The sequence below is a fragment of the Elaeis guineensis genome, chromosome 2 (genome assembly GCF_000442705.2).
Source record: "Elaeis guineensis isolate ETL-2024a chromosome 2, EG11, whole genome shotgun sequence".
NCBI classification, from domain to species: domain Eukaryota; kingdom Viridiplantae; phylum Streptophyta; class Magnoliopsida; order Arecales; family Arecaceae; genus Elaeis; species Elaeis guineensis.
The window spans coordinates 57178594-57200796 of NC_025994.2; positions in this window are offsets into that span (position 1 = coordinate 57178594).

The window sequence follows — 22203 nt, forward strand, 5'->3', positions numbered from 1 at the left end:
TGTGCTGATTTTCTGAAGCAGGATTTCTGGTCGAGATTCGTGGGCTCGTGTAGACGACTCCTAGAGACCGGACGCATGTGCGGTTTGCAACATCATCCTCAAGTCTAGATCAGTAAGGTTAGAACGTCTATCTTGCAAGGTAATGGATCTGATCTATTGTTTAATACATACATTAGATGTAGTATAGAAACATGTTGATATGATCAACATGTAGTTCATGCTCTATATATTTTAATTTCTGATTTAATGCTATGTAATAATCATGTAATAGAATCTTAGATCTAAAGATTCTCTGATTTTAGCAAATAAATTTTGATTTATTTTAGTCTTCCACTGCCTGATCTTGAAAAAGTTTCAAGATCTAACCATGAAACCCTAGATCTGGTTTCTTCAGCTCGAGCATCTATGAATCCGTGATCATCAGAAGCGGTAAACATCTACCTGAAGGGAAGCGTGGTGGTTTTGTGCATGCATTTTTAAAATTTTACAGTAAAATATTTATAGATTAAATAATTTAATCTACAATGCATGTATAGATCAAATCTAAAACTACCATACAGGATCCATGACATGAACTAATATGCATGTATGTAAATCTGAAATCTAAAATTCAGCAAGTATAAATCATATCTATATAATTAGATCATATCTAAATTATATTTAGATCATATTTAAATATAAATTGAGTTTAAAACTTCATACCTAAGCATGGATAGCAGATCACTGCATCCAAAATTTATGGTGGTGGCTTCTTCATGATGCTCGACAGTCGCACGTGTGTCCGGCCTCTACAGGTATCCACACGAAGCCCTTATGCTGATCGTTCTCTATGAGAGTGCTAGCTCGTGAAGATACCATGTTTTGGCTGATTTAAAAAGAACATGATGAAGATGAAGAATAAAGAGACTTTCTCCTTTTCTTCTTAGATCCACGTATTAGATCTCTACAATAGAGATCAAGAGAAGAATCCTTTCTTCTCAATTCTCCCACGCACAATCGAGAACTTTTCTCTCTTCCTTCCATGACTTTAAGAAGAACTTTTCTTCTCTAATTTTTTATGATAAAAATCAAATCAAATCTGATTTCTCTTACTAAAAATCACATAGATTTTTATATTCTAGAAAATTCTAAAAGAGAGATCCAACAGAAGAATCGTTCTTCTCTCTTCTTCTCCCTTTTTCTCCTTGATCTAGAACTCTAGGAAGCTCCAAACATCCAACCAAATTTTTTTAATATTTTTTCTCTAAATTTTCATGTTAAAAATCAGATCTAATCTAAATTTTATTTCAAAAAAAATAGAAAAAAAATATGAAAGAAGAACTCCTTCTTCAAGATTGCGCACAAGAAAGAGGACCTTTCTTCTTCCTTCTCTTTCTCTCGTTAGGAAGAACTTTTCTTTTTCAATTTTTTGCTGTATAACAGCAGAGGAGCCTCTCTTTGATGCCCAAGAACCAGCAATCAAACCCCCATAAAATTACTCCAAGATGGGAAGGAGAAGAGGGGGTTGGCGTGTAGAGTTTGGGGCGTCCAACTCTTGGATGCCCCAACCCCTTTTTTTTTGTGGCAACAAGAAAAGAGGGGATGCCTCTTATTTCTTACACAAAATAGAGGAGAGGGTGCAAATTTGATTTGAGGCATGGGATCTCATGTTAAGAGGTGTGGGGTGTGAGAAATCTTAAATAGATGGGTGGAGTTGGTTTAGTCCTATTCCAAATAGGATCCAAGAATCTTGTTCCAACTCTAACTAACCCTTGGACCCAATCCTAATCAATTTAGAAATTAGTTATAACAAACTAATTAATTAGATCCTAGTCCAATTATGAAATCAATTAGGGTTCAATTGGGATTGATTCTTGATGGATATCAGCAAAGTTATTTGATAATAGGGCTTGATCTAATCAAGCCTATTATCCAATAGGATTTGATCCAATCAAAATCTATATAAAACTAATTAAATCTTATTCAACTTAGAATTTGATTTGTATCCCTGAGTTCAATTGGAACAAGTCCTGTTATCCAATAAGGATACATCCAATCAATCCAAAGCTAATTTAATTGAATCTAACTCAATTAGATGTAATCCAATCTCCATTGCTCAATCAAATTGAGCCAATTAATAGTCATATTATTAATTAATTATTCTTCTAATTTATCAATCATTAGTAAATAATTTATTATAATCTTTGCATAAGATTAATCATCAATCAAATCGATAATTAAATCCTTCAATGATTCATAATCATCGATCAGCTATTTGATCATATAGGTACTTCTATGGTGTGACCCATAGGTTCATACCTAAGCTGGAAGCACAAAAATAATTTTTGTACTAATCGATGTTATCATTTAGCAATGGTTTTCGATATCTGGATAGGTCGAATGTTTGTCCAGCAACACTCTAGAATCCATATGGATATAGTTATCATATAATTCATCCCTTTGCACTTGATGCTCAAGGATGACTAAGGGTTAAACTGTCAACCCAAGATGAGTGGTCCACATTATGTCTCAACCTCAAAAATTTTGTGACTCCTCATTAGGACTACTTTGGCCAAAATTTTGCTAAATTGAAACACAGTGATATATCATCTCCAATTTTACTTGAAACGATCAATCCCATCTTGACTCGCACTCAGACTTTACAAGTATTTGACTGTACCCAAAAATCTTCCATCATCGAATTAGAAATTCAGATAGTTTGGTACCAAAGCATAGTGAGTTGCTTACAAGTCATCGAGGCTGCCTCAAGTCAGAGGGATATTTATACCCATATCCCATCAGAGCAATTCTTAACAGCAGAGTGCTTCGAAAGTGATCACGTTCAGTGAAATGTACTCCTATATATCACCCATATGCCATACCCATATCACCACACACGTTGGTTAAGAGGACAACCAACTAATATGGCACACAATGACCTATACTCGGTATAATTATCATCTTTATAACAATTGTATCATTTGATCGTGATCAGAATTTAAGAACCACACGATAAATCCTCCTTTATCATTTTGAAAGTTCTAAGGACTTCATCATAATATATGAGTTCTATTTTAGAAGATATATTTCTTATGATGAATCTGTCAGATAATATTTATCATTTTATAATTCATATATATGTATGGAGCACAATCATCTACAATCTAGATGATTGACTTTAGGATACATTTTTCAATAACTTTTACTTGGACTAAAGCCAATCAGATCAATATCAAATATCTATCTTTCATTTGAGATCATCGAACTCATTAGATCCAATTGCTCTAGTCAATGGGTTGGTCAAGTTCTCCTTTCAGTCGATTTTCCTAAGGTCGACTTTATTTCGATCTTATTGAACAAGATCATAGTGATGCAGAAAGTATTTGGTTCACAAATAGAATATCAGATCTTCAGCTTGAGCTATGGCTCCAGTACTGCTGTCAATATAGAAGGTCTGGACCATCAATAGAGGGTGCCACTCTAGCTCACTAATAAACTTTCATAACCAAATAACATCTTTACCAGCATCAAATGTCACAAAGAACTTTGTATCGTAAATAAAATTGGCTACTGAATACTGCATAAAACCTTTCCAACATATCGCTTTTCTTTTAGGATAAAAACATAATCTGACACAACTTTGTCATTTCGATCTGAATAGAAATTGAAATCAATATTTCATAAATTTTCAGTCAGATTCTTCATAAACGAGCCATTGGTCCTTAGTATTTATAAATACTTAAGGATGATTTTCATAATTTTTTAAACTTTTATAGAGAACAGAGATGACTACCAAGCTTTTTCTTGTAATATAGGAATATCATTTTTGATTAAAAAAATTTTATACAAACAATACAAAGAATATTTTTACAGAACTATCAGCCCATTTATGCATACAGGATACTATTTCATTCTCAATGAAGCTATATGTTCAAAACATATGTTCCAACTCTGAAAAGCTTGATTCAATCCGAATGGACCTGAGGATTGTCATAAGGAAAATATCTCATCATAGTCAACACTATAACTTTGATGAAATCTTTTGGTAACAGGATAGAATTAATAGATCTCCACCTTTTCGTCTATGCCTTTTATCTATCTAAAATCCACTTACATCCTATGGGTCTCACTCATTCAGGTGAATCAATAAATATCTATACATCATTGATCTTCATGAATTTTATTTCAGATTTAATGACTTCAAGCCACTTCTCAAACTTAGATCCCTATATAGCATATGTATGAAAGATCAAATCTCCATTTCGAACCTAGAAATCAAAGTATATGTTCGACTGATATAATACTCTACTATTATTGTGATCCAGGTGGTGTACCCAAGGCCCAGGGGACCAAGGCTAAGGCCAAGGTCCATCATTCATGAGGGCTTCATGGAGGCTCTAGGGCTAGTTGGGCCCTAGGTTGAAATGCTGTGGGCCTTTCGGGTTCTTGAGGTCTAGGTTATGTGGGCCTCAAGGGACCAACTCTTTATGGGCCAGGTCTGGGCCTAGGATAGGTGAGATTAGATCAAGTCATGGGCATACATGAGCTTGGGTTAACCTAATCTCCCATAGAGTTGGTCAAGGGAGTTTTGGGTTTGGGTCACTTGACCCTGTGTTTATATATACATGTACTTGTGTAGGTTGATTAAGCCAAGAGAATACAAGAAACCATTTCTCCCAAGTCTCTCTCTCTCTTCTCCCTCTCTCTCCAGCTCTTCTCCACACCCCAGGAGCAAGAAACCCTAGGGTTTCTTGCCGTCAGACCCAAAAAGGAAAGAAAAGCAAAGGAGGTGCTAGCCCCTCCTCTCTTGCAGCCACCAACCAGATCCCTCTCTCCCTCTCTTGCAGCCACCCAAGCACCAGGTCCAGGACCTAGAATCTCTTGCGAAGAGGTTGATACAAGTCCCTCTCAGATCTGGAGTTGATCTGAGGTCGTTTGAGGCACGGATGAGATCTCCATCAACAGATCTACAGGAAAGGCTGCAGCAGGATAGATCTGCAAGGTTTGTCTTCATCTACCTTCTTCCCTATCTAAAATATCTTGATTTGAGATTTACAAATTGGAAGACCTCGGTCTAGGCCTGATCTGGTTGGATACCAGATCTTGGATTTTTTAGAGGTGTTTTCAGAGGCATTCTTCATCTGGAATAAAAGGCTGATGAAGAAGACAGCAACCAGGCTGATTTCATCAAGAGCCTTAGATCGTGTCCAGAAGTCTCCAGATCTGTTCATTGCTGGTTCTGCTGCACCCAAGGTCCGTGGGAGGAGCCGGGATCGTGCTCCAACAACTATATCTATTTAGAGATGTCTTTACATCGGGCTCTGGATTTGATCTAATCAACTTTAGTTTTGTTGGTTTGTGCCAGAGTCAGTTCCTCTACCTATCAAGCTTCACCAAGCTTGCTCTTAACGGTATCAATTCTTTCACTAAATTTTTTTTTTTCAAAAAGAATACTTTAAGATTTATGAACATCTAATGTCTATCAGGAAGGTAGAAGAAATATCTCTAAAATAATATTTATCAGATCAAAATCCAATCTATTCGATTTATGAATATTTCACATAAGTCTGACACTCCAAATAAGGGAGCATCAAATTATCCAAGTTCATATCTGATATGGAGATTTGATAACCGATTTGCTCGGAACGTTCTTAAGCACATATCAAGTAGTCTTTAAAACATAACCTCTAGTAGACTAGCAAATCCACAGTAGATCGAACTATGTCTAACAAAGTTTGATTCTTCCTTTCAGACATCCTTTTAAACAATGGTATGCTAGGAGAGGTCTATTGAGAGAGAATTCAAGTCTCTTCAAGATATGTCAAAACTTACTATAAAGATATTTACTTTATTGGTCTGACCGATGAGTTTTAATACTCTTTGAAGTTAGTGTTTTTATCTCATTATGAAATTGTTTGAATATTTCAATCGATTCGGAATTGTGCTTCATAAGTAAGATGCACCCATGCCAAGATAGGTCGTCAGAGATTTTAATGAAGTAGTAAGCTCTCTTCTGGCACTTATGTTCATGAGTACAAATACATCAATATATACCAAACTCAGAACATCACTAGCTCATTCACCCTTTTAAAGATGACTAAGTCAATTATACCAAAAGCAGGCTTCTGTGATATTATCTAATCTAAGATGCCAGTCAGACATGTACATTCACTAATAGGCTATGGTACTGAGTTTATGTTATTTTCAATTATCCACTCATTATTGTAGTATCATTCATAACAATATCACAACAAACATACTTATTGACATCATCAATAAGATTGGACAACAGTGATAATCACTTAAAATAACATCTTTAGAATTAAAAATAAGCTCGACGATTCTTAATGTTAAGATTAGAATAGATTTTCATTTCTTACATTCAGGAGTCTCTTGTCGTTTTCAAATCTTCTACTATCCTGAAGTCTTTTACAACTATTTGTAAACATGACTTGTACTATCGGTCTCCTATACCTAGATAGTAGTATTATCCATAGAGAAACTTCAAGGAGTTATCATATAACTATTTTGATCAGCAACCATTTACTGATTTTTCTTTTAAGCCTATTTAGGTTAGCCTGAGAATTTTTGATCAATTCGTTCAAAAACTATACTCAACTTCTGATACTGACTATCAAAATTAGGTCTGATAATATTTTCACTGTCTAATAGTGAATAGAGCGATAATATTCGAGCTATTTCTGAAAAGAGAACAATTGACCTATTAGTATATGAACTATTTTAAGCTTAAAGATTTAGATTTTAGTCTAAAAATTCTCTCACTATTTTATACGAATTGGTAGCTTCTACCTCCAATTCAAAAAATTACCTTAATTCTTTAGTTGGTACTAGAATCCACACAGACTATATATAAGTTCGAGGATGGCTCGATCAACCCATATGCACCTATGGGTAGATTCTCAATCAATTGTTTCTCCAAACAACTTCTAGTATTTAATTTGTTGGAATTTAAGGTTGGGGCATACATGTGTTGCTAGATGATGCCCTAGAAGCCAATCTTGGCTGACACATATCATATTTTTATGATATGATTTTATACTTATTGAGTATTTATATTACCATTCATGTTTATGTGCCCATGAATCATCCAAGAGATTAACAAGATAATGATACATATTCTCAAAAAGTCAAGAATTTGAGACATGTGTCATTGATGGTTAGTTCCTAAATTACTCCTGGTCATAGGATCATCATGGAAATGGTGATTTATCTGGATAGACCAGTGCATGAATCACTTCCTTCGGATAGATGGATCTCGAGTCTGTAGTGTAGAGATATTGGAATGAGAGTGTAGGTAGTTGTTAGAGAACAACTAGTACTGAGCGTGACCAACACGAGAAGTCACATGGATGTCTGCTCACTCTTTAGTGACTTTCTCGATCCTGTAGTTGTATGACTAATCTTTTGACCTGAGATGGTACTACTGCTCACAATGAGGTTGCTGGAGTTTGACTGACACATCAACATGGGTCTCAAAGAGTTTTTGTAGTGGATATTGGCGATAATTGGTCCATTGTAGGAGTGGAGTGTGTATCAAGAAGGAATCTATCGACTCTATCAAAAGGAAGTAGTCCTATAAGATTTAAGAGACTGAGTCCTTAAGTCTATGGCCATAGTATTGTGATTGATGAAAAAGAGTTTCTATAGAGTCACATATGGACTTAAGCTGATTGAATCTATCATTGATCGATGTTGAGGTTTGATGATTTATCCATGACCTGTCATCTGGTCGGAACTTATGATAGAGGGAGTGTATCATGCGTTAACTGCACCTAGAGATTCATCATCTTTTATTCTACTAGGTCACCATTACACACTGTTAGGTGTCACTGGTGGATTGTGAGACTCATGAGGATTATCTTGATGATCAATGATCCTTGGTGAGCAGAATTGAAATTATTCCAACCTATTGAAAAGAGTTTCAATGATATTGTGATAGAGATCACAATATATCTTATTACTAAATAAAATAGAACCTATGGGGTCACATACAAAAGAAACTTTTGACTGATCAGATGGTTGAATTATGATTATGAATCATAACAGAATTTGATTATCAATTTGATTGATAATGATCCAATTCAAATATTACATTATGTAACTTACTAAAGAGTTAGTAAGTTATAGGAGGATTAATTAGTAATAAGATTGCTAATTTGCTCAATTTGATTGAGCAACGGGGCTTGTATCAAGTTCAATTTGATTAGATTTAATTTGACTCATTATGGGTTTAATTCGATCAATTCCAATAGGGTTATAGGATAACCCCAAAAAGATCGGATGATTAGCCCTAGTTGAATTAGGATTTGGGTTTGACCTAATTTTTAATTAGACTAGGATGTATGTATTCCTAATTGGATTAAATTTTTTTTTTTTTTGGGTGCAGCAAATCTTAATTGGATTAGGATTAAAAATTGAGTTTGACTCGAGCACCAAGAAAGAGTCCAATTGGACTAGGACTCCTCCAATTAGGAGACATCTAATCTAAATTAATTGGGCTCTAAATTATGTTTATATTTTTATTTATTTGAGTCTAATCTGATCCTAATATGATTGAAAGAAGAGTGCCCTATAAGCCAATCGTAAGTGTGTTGCGATGGAACTTTCTTTAAAATTTTCCAACTCATGAAACAATATTTATTATTTAAGATATTGATTCATCATATTAGCTGTATCTTAATATATCTAAGATTATGATGAACCCCAAAGATTAGGATAATGGTTTTAGGAGACATGAATGGGTCATGCTAGTGAGACCTAAAATCCTAATCTTAAATATTTTGATCGTAGGAGTATTGAGTCGGGGATCAATATTCCAGATAGACTGGTACATCCTATGTATGCTCTGTTAGATGTGTGCCCTAGATGCCAGATCGGCTGACACATTCCTGTACAGATCTAAAGACAAATTTATAATTTTGACTATAAATGAATAAAAGGGTTATTCTTCTATTACATTGTATATATTGTGTCTGTGATGCATCCTTTGAGTTAGTAAGAATGTAAATTCATATTTTTAAGAGTTAAAATTTAAGACATGAATTTACATAACTAACTCATAAACAGCTCCTGACCATAGGATCATCACAAGGATGGTGATCGATCTGGAAGGTTGGTGTATGATCGCTTCCTTAGGGTAGATGTGTCTTGAGTCTACAGTGTGGAAATACCAGAGTGAGAGTACAGATATTCATTGAGAATGAGAGTACTGAGCATGATCACTTCGAGCAGTCATAAGGAAGTCTAACTTCTCGTCAATGACTAGCTCAATGCTGCAGTTGTGTGTCTAGTTCTTTGATATGAGGTGCATCGATAATTCACCTTGAGTGTGTTATAGTTTGACTACACCATAACTCAGTCTCCTAGCCATTCGAAATCCTAAGGTGTATGTTAGCTGTAGCATATTCATTGTAGGAACTAGGTCGCACCAAGATGGGATCTATCAACCTCAGTAGATGAGAGGAGTAGTCCTATGATAATTGAAAGATCGAGTCCTTAAGCCCATGGCCATGACAGAGTGAAATAATGAAAAAGAGTTTTTCACTAAGGTTTCACATCAGACTCGGATCGATCGATTAACTCATATGACTGATGTTGGGTTTGACGAGTTCACCATAACCGTAATTCAGTCGGGACTCATGATAGAGGAACTCAATCACACAGGTAGCTACACCGAGAGGTTCATTTTTAGTTTTAATGGATTGCTACCACATACTGCTAGGTGTCACTGATGGATTTTGAGAGCAATTAGAATGATATTGATGATCGATCATTCTAATTGTCTGAATCAGTAGAGTTCTGGTCCATCGAAAGGAGTTTCGATGATGTCAATGATGAGATCATGACATGTCTCATTACCATACAGAATTGAATCTAATTGGATCACACAAATAAGGGTTAGGATCTGGATGTCATCAATTGGGCTAACCCAATTGATTTGGATAAGATCCAATTAGGTTCAAGAAAATTGTGCTAGCACATGATTGAGCCTAACTTTCTCCTCATGTAATCTTTTCTATCTTTACTGAGCCAAATATAATTTAACTCATCTAGAGAATATTAGAAAGATTTCTCTCAGTCTAAATGAAGTTTGTCTAGCTCAGAAAAGGCTTGTCTTAATTCATGAGATGAAGTTAAGACAACACCTGCTAATTCCTAGCACCTGCCAATTTCATTTTAGGACATCTGTCAAAAGTTGACATATGGGTCTTAAACTAAAGAGGGCTCATTGGAGGATTTTTATGGAGTGTCCACAAGCCAAGCCACATCAAATTGGGTGCCATAATCAGATTATGGTGTGAGCCCAATTGGATTAAAGTGGGTGCCCCAAGTGGATAAGGATTGGAGAGTCTTGATCAATTTAAACTCTTGGGCGCCACCTCTATTTGTGCTTATCCAATGTTGGTGCCATCTTTTAGAGATAAGGTGGGTTTTTATCTGATATGATTAGATGACATCACTCTACCAATCATAATTTTTCTAGAATTTATTAGAATTTTTTGATTGATTGAATGATGTGGCACTGCGCAGCATACAGGGTCTATATAAACCCGACTGCGCCTAGGGTTTCGAGGTAGAAGTTATTTTATGCACAAAACTCAATAGCTACTGCCCCCTCCCCTCTATATCCTTCCTACTCTCCTTATCTATATATTTCCTACTCTCCTTCCTCCCCTCTTCATGTCCAAAGAGTTGGACGTTCATCTAGCAAAGATCCAAGGCATGGTGATGCCTGGAACAGAAGGCTGCAGGACTTCTTCGACAAGCTGCTGCTCTAACTTCAAGAAGACTTTTGAAGATCTTCCTAATCAGATTTAGATCTAATTTTTGGAGCATAGATTTGTGAGGATAAGATATTCTAGGCTCTGCCTGAGTGGATACTGGTAGAGAACAGATGCTTGTGTGGCTACATCAGAACCTCGGGCTGTGCAGAGATCATCTACAGGGTAATCAGATTACCCTTGAGGTATTTCTTCTTTCATCATAGTTTTAGATTTAATTTTAGATTTAAAATATTAGATAATAAGATTAGATCTAGAAATTTAGATCTAAAATACATGTAGGATAAAAAAATTTTTAAATTTATTTCACCCCAAATTTGGTGAAATCTGGAAGATCCTACGAGGAAAAACGATTTTCCTCCTTCAACTGATATCAGAGCCAGGTTGTTGGCTCTATTTCAGATCTAATTTAGATCTAATTTTAATTTTTATTTATTTGATATTAAAGATTTTAGATATCATATCAGATATGATAGGATCTAAAAATAAAATATTTAAAAATTAAATCTAAGAAGATCTAACATGCATAAGATGCATGACTAGACTAGGATTAGTTGAATCCATGAATAGTCTTAAGTCTTATATTTTAATGAGATTAAAATATGAATTAAATCTAATTTATTCTTTATTTTTTTGATGTTATAAGTGTTATAATCAGATCAAAAAATAGAAAAAAAATTTTAATTTTTTTATAAAATTGATCTGCTGCATGCCTAGACTAGTTGTAGAATTGTTCTAGTAACTTGTCTAGAATAGATTTAATTTTGAATAGTTTAATTTAAATCTTATTTTTTAGATATTACATGTGATGTATCAGATCTGAAAGCATATTAATTAGATTGATTTTTGATACATGAGATGTATGCAAAGCATGTATTAGTTAGATCTTATATTGTATATGTGATATGTTAATTTAGATCTAACTAGTTTTGTAGTTAAATTTATATTTTTGATTAAGGTGTTCCTCATGGCCGTCCTGTCATAAGAATAAAGTAAGGTTTTAAGACCCTCTCTTTCCATTCAGTGGGGTGTTCATATGACGTGTAGGGGTGCCGCGCGTTCATCCTTAATCAGAAATCAAAACTTACTTTTCTGCAAAACCTTAGATCCTGAAACCTTAGGATTTATTTTACATACTTTGTTTATGAACCCAAACTTAATTAATGAATTAAGCTTATGAAATTAAGTTTGGTCTAAAATTGAGAATTTCAGATCTAAGACATTTTCATAAAATTGAGTTCGGGCTTGGGTAGCTCAATTAGGTCTAATGGTTGATCAAACCGAATCAAGAGTTAGTTAGGTGGGATCATGAAAGCTAATAATTGACCAGCCTAATAGGATTAAGTCTGGATCAAGGTCGAATCATATTTAGATGTGACTCGATCAAGTTAAGACCTAATTTGGCTTAGTGGTTAGAGCCTGGATTATAGGCTAACCCAATTAGTTCTGATTCGACAATTTGGTGTCTAAGATAAGTTGGGCAGATGTGACCGACTGATTTTTAATTGGGAGCTACTCGACTTGAATGCGTTCTTGTTGAGTTAATGGCATATCTCTCCCATCGATCTCACTTACCTGGCCATATGTGTCGACTCAGTTCTGATTAGAGGTGGCTAACAATTCGAGCTAACCCATGCCACTAGGTTAGTCATAATTGTTATGACTATGTCAAGTCAAGTTTAATGAGACCTAAATCAAATTTTCCTAAGAAAATATTAAGTCTAGGTCTTCCACCATTGTGGATATGCGAGCCCTTCCCGAGGTTGATTATTCTCGGCTGGTTACAGTGGCTCAGTTGCATCGGAAAGATGCAACCATGTCCATTAGGCATTGGATGCTACGAATTAGAGGATGGATTGGGCTCAATATTTTGGATACGGTGAGGGACCCAATCAGGAATCTAGTTCGTGCAAATGGTGGGTCTGACTTAACTAAGGATTGAAGCAATATCTCGGGCACGGTGAGCTTCATGAATTAGAGATCAAGTTTTGGGTGCACCATGATTAGAGAATCATTGGACAAGAGTTGTCCACTCATCGGTTGACCCATCACCAATAACTGTTAGGTGAGGTGGCAAGCCAGTCGGTGAGACCGCACCACCCATTAAAAATCATTGATCACGGAGATTTTCACATCTCTACCAAGGGAGTGTAGGGATCTGAGAAAATAGTGGGAGCCTAATTTATTTAAAAATAAAATCCCTAAATAAATTGGTTAAGTCTGGTTACAAAATCTAACTAAAACCTTTTGACTCTCTACAGAAAATATGTCTGCCTCAAACCCCCTGACCAAAATATTAGACACCCACAGATTGACTGGACCCAATTTCAAAGACTGGTTGAGAAATTACAAAATTATTATAGGTTCCAAAAAATTGACTCATGTCTTGGACCAGGACCGACCTGCCATGCTAGCACGTCCGACTGCTGAACAGAGAGCGTCTTTGGAAAAATGGACGGATGATGATAACAAAGCAAGGTACTACATGTTGGGTGCAATGTCTGATGACTTGCAGTGCCAACATGAGAATATTTTGACTACTCGTCAAATGTTGGCTCACCTATAAGAGTTGTTTGGTGAACAGAGTCACGTGGCAAAGTATCAAGTCTGTCAAAGACTTTTTAAGGCCAAGATGCATGTTGGGCAGTCAGTCCAAGATCATTGTTTGACAATGATCAATAATCTTGAGAAGCTCGGTATCATCTTAGACAAAGATTTTTAGATTGATGTGATCCTTCAGTCCTTGTCCGATGCATATGGTCAGTTCATCATGAATTTTTATATGCATAAGATGCGGTGTACCTTAGCTGAGTTAATGAACATACTGGTTATGACTGAGCTTTCTATGAAGGGTTCAAAAGGCTCAGTTCTTACTGTGGAGTGGACTTCTTCCAAAAAAAAATCTTTTGGAAAGAAAAAGAAGTCTGCAAAGAAGCAGAAGGTGGATGGCAAGAAAAAGAAGACAGAATCGAAGAAGAAGGTTGCTGATAAGGGAAAATATTTTCACTGCCAATCAGATGACCATTGGAAGAAACTATCCTCAGTACTTGGCCACCCTGAAGAACAAGAAGGATGGTCCTTCTGGAGGTATGCTCATTTTATAATCTAATCTTACAATTTCTTCTACATCCAGTTGGGTGCTTGACTCTGGTTCTAGTGCTCATTTGTGCACTTCTATGCAGGATCTTGAGGAGAGTAGGAGGTTGAGGGATGGGGAGATGATTCTACGTATCGGAAATGGAGCAAGAGTTACTGCTATGGCCGAGGAACCTACCCTCTGCGATTACCGTTAGGATTAGATTTATTTCTTAGAGATTGTTATTATGTGCCTACAGCAAGCAGGAATTTGATTTCTGTTTCATGTTTAGCACAAGAAGGCTATGTGATTAGCTTTCATAAGGACCATTGTAACATTTTTTATGAAAATAATAAAGTTGCAGATAGTTTTCTTATTAATAGTCTCTATCAACTACATATTGATGTATCTGTATTTAATATTGAGCAAAATGTAAATGCCATAGGAATTAAAAGGCTTAGAGATAGTCTAAATGATAAGTATCTGTGGCACCTAAGGCTAGGTCATATAGTGGAAGACAGGGTTAACAAATTGGAGAAATTCGGGCTATTGAGTCCGTTGACTTTCGAGTCATATCTAGTTTGTGAATCATTCCTTCAAGACAAAATAACCAAGCTTTCTTTTGTGAGACATGGGGAAAGGGCCACAGACCTACTTGTCCTAGTACATACGGATGTGTGCGGCCCATTTGATGTGCCGGCTAGAGGCAACTACATCTACTTCATTACCTTTACCGATGATATGTCTAGGTATGGGTATGTGTTTCTAATGAAACACAAGTCTGAAGCTTTTGAAAGGTTCAAAGAATTCAGACATGAGGGAGAAAAACAAACAGGAAAGCCCATTAAGGTTCTTCGATCAGATCGAGGAGGTGAATACCTTAGTCGGGAGTTCCTAGACTATCTTAAGGATAATGGCATAATCTCTCAATGGACTCCACCTGGAACGCCTCAACTCAACGAAGTTTCAGAATCAAGAAATCGGACCCTATTAGATATGGTCCGTTCCATGATGAGCTTCATGGATCTCTTCAAATTTTTTGGGGGACATTGTCTCATGACAGCAATTTATATATTGAATAGGGTTCTCTCTAAAACCATTCTTACCACACCATATGAGATATGGCATGGTAAGAAGCCAAGTCTAAATCATCTAAGAATTTGGGGTTGTCCGGCTCATGTCAAGAGACAACAGGCGGACAAGTTAGAGTTCAGGTCTTTTAGAGCTTAATTTAAAGGATATCCTAAAGAGTCATTAGGATACTATTTTTATATTTCAAAAAATCACAATGTGATTGTGAGTCGAAATGCTATTTTTCTTGAAAAATAGTTTATTCAAGATGGTGGCATCGGAAGAATAATTAAGCTCATGAAAAATATCTCTCAAGTGATACGAGCTAAAGAACCTGAGGAACCTAATCAATCAGAACCAGTCTTAACACAATCTCTTCCACCTCGTAGATCGACTAGGGTTTTTTGTCCTCCTGAAAGGTACTTAGGTACCATACAAGAGGATGTAGAGAAAATGTTCCTCACAGAAAATGGGGCTCATGCTGATGACCCCAAGATCTATGACGAGACGATATCAGATATCGACTCCGAAAAATGGTTAGAGGCAATGAGATCAGAAATTGACTCGATGTACTCAAACCAAGTCTGGACCTTGGTAGATCCACCTGAAGGTATTGTACCTATTGGGTATAAATGGATCTTCAAGAGAAAGATAGGTGCAGTGAGAATGTGGAGACATTCAAGGCTAGGCTCATAGCGAAAGGTTATAGACAGTGTGAAGGCATTGACTATCAGTGTAGGAACCAGATCTAGGGTTTCAGGGTTAGATCTTGAAACTTTTTCAAGATCATACAGCGGAAGACTAAAATAAATCAAAATTTATTTTTTAAAATCAGAGAATCCCTAGATCTAAGATCCTATTACATGATTATTACATAGCATTAAATCAGAAATTAAAATATATAAATATAGCATGAACTACATGTTGATCATATCAACATGTTTCTATACTACATCTAATGTATGTATTAAACAATAGATCAGATCTATTACCTTGCAAGTTAGACGTTCTAACCTTGTTGATCTGGGCTTGAGGATGATGTTGCAAGCCGCACACGCATCCGGCCTCTAGGAGTTGTCCACACGAGCCCATGAATCTCGATCAGAAGTCCTGCTTCAGGAAATCAGCATAGTATGCTAGTACTGCGCTGATCCTTCTTTGATGGTTGATTAGGTGCCTCCTTCTTCTTGATTTGGACTCTTCGAAAGATGGAAAGTAGAAGGAGGAGTTTTAGATCTGAGATGCTCTCAGGAAACTCAAGATGGAGGGAGGAAAGATATGAAAACAAAAACCCTAGAAGAAGACCCTCTTCTTCTTCACGTTTTTCTCTCTAGATACCCAAACTTGCATCTTTTATATCTCCATGACCCAAAGGTATTTCTCTCTAATTTTTGGATGGCACAAAGGTCTCTCAAATTTCTGACTTCTCTTAAAATTTTATGAAGAAACTCATCTTATATAGAGAGATATGATAGAGTCCTTTTCTAGGTCAAACACCTAGTCAAGGCTTATCCAAACATGGCAAGTTAAGGGACGCCCAACTCTTGAGCACCTCCTTCATATTTTTATGTATAGATTAACAAAAAAGGGTGAACAATATATACCTTAAAAGCCATAAAAATTTCAAAAAAAAAATTGAATAAATTTGGTGCAAAATTGAAAGAGTTTTGGATTTCTAAAACTCTATCTCATAGAATTCGAAATCCAAACTTATTCCTTTTAGATTTGATCCAAACCACCTTCCATGTAAGAAAGAAAAGAGGAGACCTTTTGTGAACGTGGGAGAGATCTGGAGAGGGCTTTTGTTGCACAAAATAAGTGGAGATTGGCGTTGAATAAGAGAGAGGGCGTGGAGAAGGCTTATGTGGCGCAAGGTGGAATCCTAGTCTTACTAGGATTCTGTCTTATGACTTGTTTTAATTTGGTTTCCCAAACCAAATCAAACCAAAATTAGATCAACCTAATTAAAATAGGTCTTAACCTAATTAAAAATTTAATTTAATCAGATTAAATTAGATTTAAATCTGATTTAATTTTTTAATCAAATTAGAAATTAGATTGACCCAAGTCCTAGTTGAACTAGGATTAGTTTTTCCTTGCACTTGGCTTATCCAATAAACCAATTGGACTTGATCCAATCAAGCCCAAACTAAATCTAATTAAATCATATTTAATTAGACTTAATCTCAGCCTATTGGCTTAATCAAATTAAGCCAATTAGCAATCGAATTGCTAATCGATCCTCCTGCAATACTTGCACTGGGTTAAATGTCAATCGTATTGATCATTTAACCCTAAAATGATTCTCAATCGTTGATCAACCATCCGATCGGATCATGAACTCTAATGTGTGTGACCTTATAGGTCCGAACCTAAGTCGGTAGCATAGAAACAAATTCCTGTACCAATCGAAGTGACCATCTAGCAATGATACCCGACGATCGGATAGGTCGAATGTATAGAACAACATCCTTAGAACCCATGCGGATATAGTTTTCATATAATTCATCCCCTTGACCAAAATGATCATAGGACACCCCAGAGTTTAACTGTAAACTCTGATCTGGTTGTCCACATTGTATTTCAAAATATCAAATCCATCTGATGGATTACCCTGGCCAAGGTTTTGCTAAATTGAAATAAAGCGACTCATTCTTCTCCAACTCTTGGAGTGGTCAATCCCATCTCGATCACACTCTGACTTCGCAAGTACTTGACTGTGCCCAGAAGCCTTCCATCCCTGAATTAGAAATTCAGTTAGTCCAGTACCAAAGCACAGTGAGTTGCTTGCAAGTCACTGAGGCGATCTCAAGTCTAAGGGACACTTATACCTATATCCCATCAAAGATATTCTCGACAGCAGAATGCTCTGGAGTTGGTCACGTTCAATGATGATGTACCCTTACATCTCACCTGTATGCCATACCAGTGTCTCCACACTCCTTGATTAAGAGGACAACCAACCCATATGGCCTACAGCGATCTATGCTCGATAGAAGCTGTCGTCCTTATTAACAGCTTATCATTTGGTCGTGAACAGTTTTAAGGACTAATTGATAAATCCTCTCTTTATCAAACTTAAATAGTCCTAAGGACTTCATCATAACAACGGAGTTCATTAGAAGATGAAAGCTTATGATGAAGATGCCAAATATATTTTATTTATTAACAAATCAATTACAATACTTGGTTGCTTAACCGTCAACAGCTTGACGATTGGCTTTTTGGGACACATTTCCCAACAACTCCCACTTGTCCTAAAGCCACTCGGTACAGTATCTAATACCCATCTTCGACTTGTGGTTGTCGAACTCCTTTATCACCAGGGCTTTAGTGAAGGGGTCGGCCAGGTTCTCCTTTCCATCGATCTTCTGAAGGTCGACGTCACCTCGATCCACGATCTCTCGGACCAGTTGAAAGCGGTGCAAGATGTGCTTCGTCCGCTAATGTGCTTTGGGTTCCTTCACCTGAGCTATGGCACCAGTGCTGTCGCAGTAGAGCAGGACTGGACCATAGAGGGAGGGTGCTACTCCGAGCTCAGTGATGGATTTTCTCAGCCACACAGCTTCTTTCACGGCATCCGATGCTGCGATGTACTTTGCTTCACAAACAGAGTCCGCCACAGTATGCTGCTTGGAACTCTTCCAGCAGATGGCTCCACCATTCAGAGTAAAGATATAACCCGACACACTTCTGCTGTCATCGTGGTCAGATTGGAAGCTGGAGTCTGTGAACCCTACAAGTTTCAGATCTGACTCGCCATAAACCAACCATTGGTCCTTAGTATTTCTCAAATACTTAAGGATGGCTTTAACCACTTTCTAGTGGTTTTCTCCAGGATCAGATTGGTATCTACTCACTACTCCTAGTGAGTATGCCACATCTGGTCTTGTACATGTCATGGCGTACATGATAGATCCCACGGCTGAAGCATATGGATTCTACTCATACGCTCTCTCTCTTCAGGAGTTGTCGGACAATCCTTCTTAGAAAGAGAAATTCCTTGGCCTATCGGTAGATAGCCCTTCTTGGAATTCTCCATGCTGAACCTCTTCAGCACAGTGTCTATGTACATGGACTGGGATAACCCAAGCATCCTTTTAGATCTATCCTTATAGATCTTCATCCCTAGGATGTAGGATGCTTCACCCAAGTCCTTCATGGAGAACTGTGATGATAACCAAACTTTTATTCCCTGTAGTGCGGGATGTCATTTCCGATTAAGAGAATGTCATCCACGTACTAGACAAGGAATACCACAACTAGACCATTTGCCCATTTATAGATGCAGGGCTCTTCTCCATTCTTAATGAAGCCATACGTTTGATTACCTTATCAAAATGCATGTTCCAACTCTGAGAAGCTTGCTTCAGTCCATAAATGGATCTCTGAAGCTTGCACACCTTGGACTCATCTGTGGATGTAAACCCTCAGGTTGTATCATATACACCTCTTCGGTCAGCTCTCCATTCAGGAAAGCTGTCTTTACATCCATCTACCAGATCTCATAATCCAGATGGCAGCTATTGCAAGCATTATCCGAATGGATTTGAGCATTGCCACAGGAGAAAATATCTCGTCATAGTCAATACCATAACGTTGACGATACCCCTTGACGACCAGACGGGCTTTATAGGTTTTCACCTTTCTGTCTGCGCCCCTCTTCCTTTTGAAGACCCATTTACACCCAATAGGTTTAACTCCTTCAGGTGGGTCAACCAATGTCCATACATCATTGACCTTCATGGACTCAATTCGGATTTCATGGCTTCAAGTCATTTCTCGGAATCAGGTCTCTGCATTGCATCCATATAGGTGATCGGATCCTCATTATTCTCATCAAGTTCGATGGGATCATCGTCCCGGACCAAGAAATCGTAGTATCTGTCCGACTGATGCGGTACTCTATCGATCGTCTTAATGGTACAGGTACATTGGGCTCCGGATATGATCTAATCATATCAGACTCAAGTTCAGGTATTGGTGTCGGTCCTTTCTACCTGTTGAACTTCATCAAGTTCAATCTTAGAGGCAACGGTTCCTTCACCAAGGAACTCTTTTTCTAAAAAGATTGTCTTAAGGCCGACGAACACCTTTTGTTCATCAGCATGGTAGAAAAAATATCCTTTTGTCTCTTTGGGGTACCCTATGAATGAGCATTTGTCAGACCTAGGTCCAAGTTTGTTTGTGACTAATCATTTGACATAGGTCGGGCACCCCAGACCCTAAGGTGTGAAAGTGCTGGCTTACGTCCCGTCCATATCTCATATGGAGTCTTAATTACAGACTTACTTGGAACCCTATTTAACAGATAACAGCCGATTCGAGTGCATATCCCAGAAGGATATCAGCAAGCTAGCAAAAAACCCATCATGGATCGGACCATGTCTAACAGAGTCTGATTCCTCCTTTTAGACCACCATTTATGCTGTGGTGTTCCTGGAGGAGTCCATTGGGAGAGAATCTCATTCTCCTAGATATGTGAGAAACTCACTAGAAAGGTATTCTCCTCCTCAATCAGATCGAAGAGTTTTTAATACTCTTCCCAGTTTATTTTTCTACTTCACCTCGGAATCGTTTGAACATTTCAAATGAATCCGACTTATGTTTCATCAGATAGACATATCCATATCGGGATAGGTCATCCGTGAAAGTTATGAAGTAGAAATATCCACCTCTAGCACTGGTGCTCATGGGCCCGCATACATCAGTATGTACTAGGCCCAAGAGCTCAGTAGCTCTCTCACCTTTTCAGTAAAAGGTGACTTGGTCATTTTACCAAGAAGACAGGACTCACAGGTTGGAAGTGATTCACAATCACTGACTTCGAGGATTCCCTCTTGAGTCAACCTGTTTATTCTGTTCTTGTTTATATGACCTAGCCTACAGTGCCATAAGTAGATATCTGACACACTATCTAATCTAGGGTGCTTGCCAGTAGAATAGACTCTTATCAGGCTTGATCTTTTTGGTCTGGCTCTGCACTGATGTCCCAGCCTGAACTTGCACCTTCTTCACTTTCTTCTTCTTGTTCTTCTTTCCTTTCTTAAAGGTCGAGAACCAGAAGAAGAACCTCCCACTAAGTTCACCGACTCCTTGTGAAGTTGGTGATCCTTCTCAAAGTTCTGAAGCAACCCCAGTAACCCGTGGTAGTTCTCTTCAGGCTTTGTCATTCTATAATGAGTGAGGAATGGGAGATAAGACTTGGGCAGCGAGTTCAGTATTGCATCTTTCCCAAGCTGCTCATGCAAGGAAAGCCGAGCTTGCTCAATCGTTCCATCAGCTCGATCATGTACAATACATGATCAGTGACAGAGGCACCATCCCGCATTTTGGCGTTGAAGATGGCACAACTAGTCTTGTGCCTCCACGTCATCGGGTGTGCCAAAGGCATCCTCCAACACTTGAAGCATGTCCTTTGGCTGAGCCGTCTCGAATCTGCGACTGAACTCGTCGCTCATAGCAGCCAGCATGATACAGCGCACCGTGGTCCGTCACTGAGCCACTTCTGGTAAGTGTCTCTGACTGTTCCACGTGCATTGACAGCTGGCTCCTCAGGTGCAGGATCCATTATCACATATAGGATCCGTTCATGCTCCAGGACTATCTTCAACTTTCGGTACCAGCTACCGAAGTTGGGTCCCACCAACTTATCATTGTCCAACAATGATCGGAGCGATAGGGAAGTGGCCATATTTGCACAAAGGAGAACCATAACCTAATTAGTAATTGATTCATTAAACCTAAAGATTTGGACTTTAATCAAAAGGTTTCTCCCACTATTTTATTCGAATTGGTAGCCTCTACCTCCAATTCGAGGAATTACCCTAATTCCTTAGCGGGTACTAGAATCCACTTAGACTGCACACAAGCCCAACTTTGGTTGGCCAACCCATGTACATCTAAGGGTAGGTTCATAACCAATTGTTTCTCTAAACAATTTCTAGTAATTTTAATTTTGCCCCAGAAACCTAATCAGTAGGCTTTGGCCTCCACTGTAAGGATCCGGTTAGGTCCAACCATTAACATGATCATACTTGGTGTATCTAACCAACGAATGATTAAGCCCAACTTTGGTTGGCTCACCTAACCACCATTAGAGAGACACTTCCAAGTCATCATATGATGAGTGATAATTCCATTAGTCAACAAGCACCAGGCCTTTGGGTCTGCAATGATTATTGAGTTAATGGACTCATTATCAAACACCTTAATGGGAGGCTATGACTCAGTTATCTCCATAACTTTATCATTTTAAGGACCTAATAATTTTAG